This window comes from Siniperca chuatsi, linkage group LG13 (genome assembly GCF_020085105.1).
Source record: "Siniperca chuatsi isolate FFG_IHB_CAS linkage group LG13, ASM2008510v1, whole genome shotgun sequence".
NCBI lineage: Eukaryota > Metazoa > Chordata > Actinopteri > Centrarchiformes > Sinipercidae > Siniperca > Siniperca chuatsi.
The window spans coordinates 1,195,069-1,206,334 of record NC_058054.1 but is presented as its reverse complement, the minus strand read 5'-3'; the positions used below and the strand labels follow the sequence as shown (position 1 = coordinate 1,206,334).

Genomic DNA, 11,266 nt, shown 5'->3' with positions numbered 1-11,266 from the left:
CCTGGCGGTTTGTGAACAGTAACTACAAGAGGATGACATCATTGTGGCTATTTCTTAGCATTATTGTACCTCAGCATAGTTAAGAAAAGGTTGTATCATCCTTAATTAATCACTGATTTAATGCACCACCCGCTGAGCACTCTAAGTGACACAAACCAAACGCACTCAACAGGTGTGTTGAGTTGTACAATACTATTGTTGCAGCTAGCGTTGCATTCGGAGGAAAAAAGTGGACGATAGAGATGTACCATCTTTAGCCGTTCTTGGCATATTTATTTTCTAGCTGCCGACACATCAGTCTCACGGTCAGACAGCCTTCAGTAAGAGTCAACCGTAAATCAACTGGGACAAACATAATAATGCAAATGCGTCTTCTGCAGCGTTGTGGCATTCACATATGCATAATACAGAACAGTACAGCATTACATCAATATACAACTGAGGACATAATGAACATATTTTAACACCCCCACTTGTACTCATGTTGCTATACAAAATATACAAACAAAAACAGAAGGTAGAATGAATGTGGACCCCTGTCATACACATATCAATCTCCAAAAAGAGCACCTGCAAACCTATCCAATTTCAACTTATTTACAGGTTTGGTTATTACATCAGCAACTATGTTGTCAGTAGAACATCAAGGTTACCCGTCCCTCATTCACAATAGACCTGATAGTGATACTTTATGTCTATGTGTTTACATCTCCATCTGTTGACAGGGTTTTTGGCGAAATACTGTGATAACCTGCTCACTACAAAACTCAAATCTGGTCTGGTGCAAATAGTCAGGTATATTAGACTTCCCACAGCTTCTCTGTACATTCTGACATCTTTCATCTTTACTGCATTCTCAGTATACTCTAACTTTTGCTCGCAGGGTGTTTCTCTGGTCCTACAGTCTTGCATATTAAAACGCAGTAGTAACCTTGTTAGTGTACTTTTCCTGTCATTTTTACACACCCATCTCACTGATTGAAATTGATACCCAGAAAATGTTTGAGTTCGCCCAGATCTTTCATTTTAAACTTTTCTGCAAGCATCTCTTTCACTTCTTTCAGTCTCTCTTCATTGCTTGCTGCAATAATTAAATCATCGACCCAATTATGATCACTTTCCCTTCTTTTGACTCTTTGGCATAAACACAGTGGTCGGCTGGGTTTCGTGTGAATCCATTCTCAGTTAGACAATTGTGCAAAACCTTATTCCAATTTTGCCCGGATTGTTTCAAGCCGTAAAGTGATTTCTCTAGCTTGTTAACTATATCCTCTTTCTCTTGGTAACCCTCTGGTGGATTGATGTAGATCTCATGGTCTATGGGAGCGTGCAAGTACGCTGTTTTCACGTTTATTTGATGCAGGAGTAAATTTTCCTGTGCTGCTTTCTGTAGCACCACCCGTACACTCGTCAAGTCTGCCGTGGGTGAAAATGTCTCCTCATAGTCTATTCCCATTCTCTGGTTGTAACCCTTGGCCACAAACCGCGCTTTGTATTTATCTTTCCCATCTACATCAGTCTTGATAGAGTAAACCCATCTACCCCCCACTGTTTTCTTGCCTATTGGCAGTGTCATCGGGGTAAACGTTTTGTTCTCGTTTAGAGACTGGATTTCCTCATCCATGGCTTTTACCCATTCTTTTGAGTTAGTTGACCTCATTGCTCCTTCAAAAGTCTGTGGAATGCCACACACCGCTCTGCAGCAATAGTCTACCGTAATATTAACCCCATCACTATCACTGTCTTCAGTTACGAAGTCATCTAAGTAACTCGGTGTTCTTCTTTCTCTAGTCGGATACCTCCTACTCTCGGGTTCACCACTTGTCACACTTGATTGTGGTCACTAGACCTTGTTACTTCACCTAGGCTATCACTATGTGTACTTCTACTCTTGTGTGCGTATGCACCAGCCCGCATGCTGCCTGTTGCCGTAGCTCCATCTCATCGTCTTACTTTTTCCAACTTTTAACTTTCCTTTTTCTTCCAAACTTGAGTAACTTGTGTGTAAGTATAATTTAAACTACGCTCTTTACAAAAATGAGGGTAGAAAGTGTTTTGGTACTTTTTTTCGCCGTGGAACTTCTTCTTTTGCTACTCGGTCAGGACACCGCTGTAGATGATCGCGCTGAAGCCGAGCAGCATGGCGCCCAGGACTACCGATGTCCCCACTGAGATCTGGAGGAGGACACACCAAGGATGCAGAGGTGGAACGAAGCGCCGAGGGAAGAGAGAGGGGTGCAGACAAAAGAGACTTAAGAATAAGAGATTTAAGCCGTGTCTGCCTTCTCTCGTCATGGGCAACGTAAGATCGCTGGTGAATAAAATGGACGAGCGTTAGCCCGGAGTCAGACAGAGTTCCGTGAGTGTAGTTTGATGTGCTTCTCAGAGACATGGCTACACCAGGATATCCCGGACCATAATGTTTCCATCGACGGCTTTCAGACTGTACGGGCCGACAGGGATCACACCGGGAGTGGTAAGTGGAAAGGCGGCGGGCTTGCTGTTCTGGTTAACAACAGATGGTGTAACCCTGGTCATATTACTATCAAGCTGAGTATCTGTAGCCCGGACATTGAACTGTTAGCTGTGGGTCTCTGGCCATATTATCTGCCACGTGAATTTTCACATGCCATTGTTGTGGCTGTTTACATTCCCCCCTCTGCTAAACCAGCATCGGCGTGCAACGCCATTCACACCGCCATAGCACAACTACAGACTCAACACCCGAGTGCACTCATATTAATCTCGGGTGACTTCAACCATGTCAGTGTTTCAACGACACTGACTAATTTCACCCAGTATGTGAGTTGTCCTACTAGAGAGGAGAGGACACTGGACCTGCTGTATGCTAACGTTAAGGATGCATACAGCTCTTCCCCCCTCCCCCCTCTGGGTAGGTCAGACCACAACCTGGTTTACCTTAAACCCTGCTATGTGCCTCTGGTTAAAAGGCAGCCCGCGACCACAAGGACAGTGAGGAGATGGTCAGGGGAGGCCTACGAGACACTGCAGGAATGTTTTGAGGTGACAAACTGGGATGCACTCTGAGCCTCATGGAGAGGGCATTGACGGGCTCACTGAGTGCATTACTGGCTACATTAACTTCTGTGTGGACTGCAGTGTCCCAACCAAGATGGTCCATTGTTATCCAAATAAAAACCGTGGGTAACAAAGGACATCAAGGACATCCTGAATGCCAAGAGGAGGGCCTTTACTGATGGCAATAGGGAGGAGGTGAGGGCTATCCAGGCCGACCTGAAGGTGAAAATCAGGGAGGCCAAGGAGAAGTACAGGAGGAAGCTGGAGCGGAAACTCCAGCAGAACAACATGAGAGAGGTCTGGAGCGGCATGAAGAGCATCACTGGCTTCAGGCCGACTGGCAGCAGAGGAGTTGAAGGCAGTTTGGACAGGGCCAAGGAACTTAATCGATTCTTTAACAGATTCGACACACCGGCTCCTGCTCATCCCCCTCTAACTCAGCTGCTGTCGGCCCTCAAGCTCCTCTGGGTACTCTGCTCCCCCCTACCCATCAGGCTAACAGCCCTCTTCAAACGAATGACTCTAAAGGCACCAGCGACCCTGGTTTCCATCCAGGGGGTCAGTGTGGACATTGTGGAGGATTACAAGTACCTGGGAGTACACTTGGATACAACTGGACTGGACCAAGAACACTCAGGATGTTTACAGGAAGGGCCAGAGCCACCTCAATTTTCTGAGGAGGCTGAGGTCCTTCAACATCTGCCGGACAATGCTGAAGATATTTTATGAGTCTGTGGTGGCCAGTGCTATCCTGTATGCTGTTGCATGCTAGGGCAGCAAGTTGAAGGTAGCGGATGCTAACAGACTCAACAAACTGATCTGTAAGGCCAGTGACATTGTGGGAGTGGAGCTGGACTCTCTGTTGATGGTGTCAGAGAGGAGGATGCGGGCCAAACTATATGCCATCTTGGACAGTGTCTCCCACCCACTCCATGACATGTGGTCAAGCAAAGGAGTACCTTCAGTGGAAGACTCATCTCCCCAAAAAGCACCACAGAGCGCCACAGGAGGTCATTCCTGCCTGTGGCCATCAAACTGTTTAACTCCTCCCTCTAAGTGTCAGTCTATATGACCATAAGTCATTAAACTGGACATTGATCATTAACATCACTGCAATACTTGAACTAATTGTGCAATATCATGTGTTTATACTCCTGTGAAATATACTCTGTTTTCAGTATAATTTATTGACATTTATTCATACCTCTATTACTGCTGTGCAATATCCTTAGTTTCATTATAATCTTAATAAGCTACACTTAACTTGACAGTTCATGCACTATTACTTTATACCGTATTATTATCATCAGCCTGTAAGCCACTTCACACTTATTTTAGTTTTATACTTATACCCACTTGGTACTTAATTAATTTTCTGACCTGTATTATATTTTTCATTAGTACTTCTATTCCTGTGCGCACTGATGTGACAGTGAGCTGCTGTAACAAAAGAGTTTCCACTCAGGGATCAATAAAGTATTTCTGATTCTGATTCTGATTTTACACAATCATCATCCAGTAAATAAGGAATCTTGGTAAATATGCTCTCACACGCCTAATGGAGGCTCTATAATTAATATTCAAATGACAACCAGTTGGTTATGAATATTCTATGGATGTTCTTTTACAAGATTTTGGAATTAGACTGTTCTGGATGTCATAATTATTTTTTTGCTCAACCTTTGTGTGATTATTGATTTTGTATTGAGGTAAACTTTGTAACGATTGTTGTCTGCAAGGTATCTTAAATGTTGTTGGACATGTATTTGGGGCTGTAATTAGTACCTGTGGAGTTGGTTAAATACTGATGAACAATGGTTTAATCTATGGACCGAATTATTGTTCTGCCTCCAGCAGTCTCTAAAAAGCCCTTGCAAAGTCATTTTCCACCAGCAGGACTTCTTTAATGCACACTTGAAAGTCAGAAGGGGGGCTATGTGAGACTGCTGTTCATCGATTACAGTTCAGTTTTCAACACCGTTGTCCCCACCAGACTTGCTGGTAAGCTGATTAAACTGGGACTGAACACCCCCCTTTGTGCTTGGATCTTGGACTTCCTGACCACCAGGGACTACACTCCCCTCCCTGCAGGACTTACACACCAAGAGGTGCAGAAACAGGGCCTGTAGGATCATAAAGGATCCTCACCACCCCAACAACAGACTGCTGCAGCTATACAGAAAGACTGAGACAGAGTTTCTTTCCTCAGGCCAGCAGGCTTGTTAACACTGATCTCACTAGGGTCCCCAATTAAGTTCCACATACTCAACATCTCATGCACACATATATAAGTGCCATAGACAAAACATACATTTTCATATTTTTATATATATTAAAAATATAAATTTATATCTTAATATTATTGTAAATATTATTTCTTTTGTATTGTTATTGCTTTTTGTTGTTCTGCCCAAAAATCCAAAAGTCCATAAATGAGCAAAAGTCCAAGGAACACTATCTAAGGAACAATGTCCAATAAACACATGAAACACTGGAGAAGGGCTGGAACACTTGACACAAACTGATGAAGACGATCTGACAACAGAACAAAGGAAGCACACAAACTTAAATACACTCAGGTGAGGGGAGAAAATGAGACACGTGAAACTAATCAGGGCAGGGTAAGCAATCAAAACTGGCGGGAAAAGCAACCAAAGACAGGAAGAAAAACTACACGAGACACATAGGGCCGAACACATTACAAAATAAAACAGGAAAGAGCTGAACACAAATCCAAAACCATGACACTGTGGGCATTGCTGTTTTTCATTTCACTGCTCATCCTACATGTACATGAGACAAATAAATTTCTTGAATCTTAAATCTTGAATCATGTACCTGGTGATTTCCTGGCTCCAAACTCGCTTGTGCTGAGGTAGGTACAGCGACACAGCTGAGTTTGTGTTTATGTTGATCAGGTGGCTCACTGCAATTTTGGTACTAATTTCGGCCTAAAACTGTGGTTACATGTCCCCCTGCTCAGGTGACTTCTTATTGCAAATGCCAAGTTTTACCAACATTGTTTCCAACATGTCAATGAATTCAGGGATTTTGCAGCAGAAAGACTACATGTTGAGTCTGTGTTGCTCGTACAAATGCTGTATTCAGCCTTTCTTCCAACCTAAACTCAACGTGCTGCGCTGCACCAGGTTTGTCTGATGGACTCCAGAATAGTAATAATTAGTCGGTCACACCCAGGTGTGGCAGGAGGTTGCACTTGTGTTTGCACCCAGTTACAGAAAAAATGGGGCTCATGTTGTTGCTTTCAGTGTATTCATCTCAGTGTCCCCTGGTTGTTTGCTACCACTGGGGGGCAGCAAAGAGGCAGGTTTTAAAAACCTACACAGTGTCTTTAACCTGTGTTTTCCTTTAGACAGTGTTACCTCATCCTGCATGTAGTCGTCGCTGGTCGATTCAGCTGAGACGTCTTCTGTTGTACAACTGGAACTTTTACCTGTAAGTATTAAAGCTGCTGATGATTCTGAAACTGTTGCTGCCCCTTAATTTGTTTCACGATACAAATTATACATGAACTGAGAGGATTGAATATTTAGACAGAATCAGACTTTTTATATTTCTTTTTTCTTTTGGATTGAAAATGACAGACTCTGCTTTAGAGGTGAAAGTTGGAACTTGTCATTTTCTCCAGCAGTGTCAGGTCGAGAGCAAAGCTGGTGGAGTTATTTTAAGAGCTGCTGTTGGTTGAAATCTGCCACTTTTACTCTTCAACTGGTGAACTGCCTCTTCTACACTTTGTATCACTGTGTGTCTAGAGCACAGTAGTAGAGAGCTGTGTCTGCCAGGGTTAGGCTTGTGATGGTCAGTTCAGTTGATGTTGCTGATGTTTGAGATCGATATCGATTATCAGGAATATAATTTTCACTGCTCCATAATCTTGCTCCTTTCGAGAGTATAAATTGAGGTGCCTGCAGGTCAGAATGTCTGTACCAGTGAAGGAGAACATACTCTGATGTTGTCTCATAGCCACATGTGAGTGTGACAGATTCTCCTTCTCTTTTACTGACTTCATCTCCTACAGGAGAGATTTTGTCTCCAGCTATAAGTCCTGGAAAAGTAGAGAAAATAAAGCCATTAGACTAACATTGTTCATGAGGCTGAGAGGAGAAGACAGTGGAAAATGTCAGCTGTACAGTGTTACTCTGTGGACAAAAACAGCAAAATACAAAAAGTGGAACTCTTTTGACTAATTTTTACAAGATGATGAAAACATGATGTGCATTCTGTCAGACAAAGAAATGAGAAGTTCTGAAATACAGGTTGTGTATATCTGGTTAATGCAGCAGGTTAAACAAAACTAAAATCTCTGTTCTTAAACTCACCTGTAAAGTGAGAGAAAAGTAAAAAGAGGTAAAGCAACATGTCTTTGGAGTTGTTAAAGCCAGAAAGACAGCAGATGAGCAATGTTCTTCCACTGCAGTAGAATGAAAACACTAAACAGCCTCTCTGCTGCACAGCCCTTCTCCTCAACATCAGGTTCCTCAAACATTTCTGCTCTGGAGACAGAAATAATCTCATTGGTTGACTTAAACACCAGTGGGCGGGGCCAGAGAATCACCTTTTTAGAACAGTTCAACTGAGCCAGTGAGATTATTTGTGCATCTAGAGCAGCTCTGCCTCAGAGAAATGTTAACTGAATGTCCAGTTTCAGTTCTTCGTACCATTGTGAGACCAAGGCAGGTCACACCAGAAGGAAGCTTGGTTACCTGAAGAGTTGGTCTTTATTCTGGGAACATGGAGGATGTTTTATAGTTCCTGAAATTAAAGTGGAGAAATCTTAGAATTAATATTTTATATATTAAATCAGCCCTAGCAATGATCAGAAGCCATCGTGTCTTAATGCCTTAACTTGTCTTATTTAAGGTGTTGGATGACTTGTGGTCGGTGACTTTGACTCTTTCCCAGTCAACGCTGTGACTGATTTTGGTCTGGTGCTCTCAGACGGGTGATACTGTGTCATTTATCTACTCATCTACACAGTTACCATCCAACAACTCTTAATATACATCAGTTTGTGTTATTGCTATCTCGGTCCCATCCCTCCACTTGGCCGAGGTGTCGGTCGTTTTAGTCGGATTCTCAGCCTCCACACCTCCCCCTTGTGCTCTCAATGCCCATAATTCCAATTATTATTCAGAGATCACAGCATAGAGAGGAGGACTTTGCAACAACAAAACAGTGTACTCATATATAAACCAGTAAGAAATTCACAGCTTGAAAACTCTGTACATAGCCGTACACACTGTGATGTGTACAATATTGAAGCTGTTGTTACTGATACTGTTTCTGACAGAAACATGGCTCGGTTCAGATGGAGCCTCTCTTTTACTAACTATGATAAGAATCTTATCTGATTTTAATTTACATGGTGATAACGTCTCGGACTGCAAGGCAATGGATTTGGATGGACTCAACATATCGTTGGGACAACTCAGAAATATTGTCCTTGATAAAACTCTTGATATTAATGTATCAGATGTCGAGGTATGCCAACCTCTCTCCAAGTCGGTTTATGAGAAGGGATCCACACGAGACCTACCAATGTCTTTTACAAGTATTTCTTCAAAATAAGACGTGTAGTCCCTCATTCGTCCAGGAGTGTTCTATCGTAGAAAAGGTTTCAGTCATAGTCATCTGGACACTGTTTTCAGAATGAAGACGTTTCGGCTCCCATCCGGAAGTCATTCTCAATTGTGAAAAAACTGGACGGGAACTTACAAGTATTTATTTCCCCACAAACAATACAGATATATCTAGAGACACAACATGCTCACCGTCTTGAATCTACGGCTCCCCAGTTGTGTCTGAAGTTTAAGGCACATAGCAGTTGATTATATGTTAAAGCCACACCCGATCACACAACATTCAGTATTTTCCCACAGCTTATTCTCTCAGTGCACCTCTGTTAGTCTTTGACCTTGGTTTGTACCTTCCCCCACTTTCTCTTATCTAACTGTTAGTTGCAGTCTATGGTGCGGCTCCAGCTGCTGGCCTGAGAAGTTGCATGAGTTAGACTACACAGGGAAAAACATCTTACATGACAGGGTGTGCACAGCACAAGCTATCAGTCATAATATCCCAGCCCAGGGTGAATTCCACACAGATCACTACTGTTTTTTCTCCAAAATCCCTTGTGCTGAGGTAGGTTAAGCGACACAGCTGAGGTTGTGTTTATGCTGATCAAGTGGCACACTACAATTTTAGAATTCATGTTGACCTAAAACTGTGCTTACATGTCCCCCTGCTCAGGTGACTTCTTAGTTCAAACGCCAAGTTTTATCAATATCGTTTCCAACATGTCACTGAATTCAGGGATTTTGCGGAAGAAAGGCCACATGTTGAGTCTGTGTTGCTCGTACAAATACTGTTTTCAGCCTTTCTTCCAACCTAAACTCAACGTGCTACGCTGCACCAGGTTTGTGCTGCGTCCGATGGACTCCAGAATAGTAATAATTAGTTGGCCACACCCAGGTGTGGCAGGAGGTTGCACTTGTGTTTGCAACCAGTTAAATGGGGCTCATGTTTGTCCCCTGGTTGTTTGCCACCACTGGGAGGCAGCAAAGAGGCAGGTTTTAAAAACCTACACATAGTGTCTTTAACCTGCGTTTTCCTTTAGACAAATTATACATGAACTGAGAGGACTGAATATTTAGACAGAATCAGACTTTCCATATTTGTTTTGTCTTTTGGTTTGAAAATAACAGATTAGACTCTGCTTTAAAGGTAAAAGTTGGAACTTGTGATTTTCTCCAGCAGTGTCAGGTCGACAGCAAAGCTGGTGGAGTTATTTTAAGAGCTGCTGTTGGTTGAAATCTGCCACTTTTACTCTTCAACTGGTGAACTGTGGTACTACTGGATGTACGCTATAGATTTTAATGCCTGAAAATATAAATTATTACTGAATCCAGACTTTTTTACTTTTTATTTATGTATTTATTTGCTTTTTGTTTCCATGGAGTCTTGTGTTTGAAGCATCATCCAGTTGGTTTCTCATTGATGTGGATTTGCTGCTCATGTGAACCCTCCCACAGTGTTTCATTAGCAGCTGTAACCACAGTGACTCTGATAAAACAGGAATTAGCAGAATCCATCTGATATGAAGCTGTGGTTTGAATCCCACTTCCCTCCTCTTTGAAGAGCAGTCAGATATGTGTTCAGGTTTTTGTACAGCCTCTTCTACACTTTGTATCACTGTGTTTCTAGAGCACAGTAGTAGAGAGCTGTGTCTGCCAGGGTTAGGCCTGTGATGGTCAGTTTAGTTGATGTTCGTGATGTTTGAGATCCATATCGATTATCAGGAATATATTCCCGATAACTCCATGATCTTGCTCCTTTCCAGAGTATAAACTGAGGTGCCTGAAGGTCAGAATGATGTCTGTACCAGTGAAGGTAAATATAGTCTTCAGTTGTCTCATATTCACATGTGAGTGTGACAGATTCTCCTTCTCTTTTACTGACTTTATCTCCTACAGGAGAGATTTTGTCTCCAGATATTAGTCCTGGAAAAAGTAGAGAAAATGAAGCCGTTAGACTAACATTGTTCATGAGGCTGAGAGGAGAAGACAGTGGAAAATGTCAGCTGTACAGTGTTACTCTGTGGACAGAAACAGCAAAATGCAAAAAAAGTAGAACTCCATTAACTAATTTTTACAAGATGATGAAAACATGATGTGCATTCTGTCAGAGCAAAGAAATGAGAAAAGTTCTGAAATACAGGTAGTGTATATCTGGTTAATACAGCAGGTTAAACAAAACTTAAATCTCTGTTCTTAAACTCACCTGTAAAGTGAGAGAAAAGTAAAAAGAGGTAAAGCAACATGTCTTTGGAGTTGTTAAAGCCAGACAGACAGCAGATGAGCAATGTTCTTCCACTGCAGTAGAATGAGTAAGAAATAATGTCATTGGTTGAGTTGAAGCTCAATGGGCGGAGCCAATCACCTCTTGATGTTGTTTTTTCAGTTCCTCTCATCAGTTCAGTGAACGTATTGGTTTAACAGTGTGTGACTCCCTCTAGTGGACGTTGTGGAGTATTCTGTTGTCTTTGCTCCAAAGGTTTTTGTACAGAGTCTTGGTGTTTCCTGTCACTGTGGGCTGCACAGCACAGTAGTACACAGCAGAGTCAGTCACTGCAGCAGAGGAGATCTGCAGATGAACCTCTTTTGTTTTTGTGTCATGTGTAACAGACAACCTTGCTGTTTTCTCTGAATAA

General features: G+C 42.4%; 1 protein-coding gene and 1 long non-coding RNA gene across 2 annotated transcripts in view; one reads left to right on the top strand and one right to left on the bottom strand.

Annotated features, from left to right (window-relative positions):
* Positions 1–11,266, top strand: part of LOC122886876 — an 88,914-nt gene that overhangs the window by 4,526 nt on the left and 73,122 nt on the right. The window contains exon 2 of the mRNA XM_044219661.1: positions 6,413–6,495. The gene's annotated coding sequence lies outside the window, so the exon portion shown is untranslated. The remainder of the gene's footprint in view (positions 1–6,412; positions 6,496–11,266) is intronic.
* Positions 6,998–9,576, bottom strand: LOC122886946. The gene is made up of 3 exons (XR_006380447.1): positions 8,597–9,576; positions 7,764–7,812; positions 6,998–7,105 (listed from the first exon to the last, which is right to left on the bottom strand). It is a non-coding gene; the product is annotated as an uncharacterized LOC122886946 (long non-coding RNA).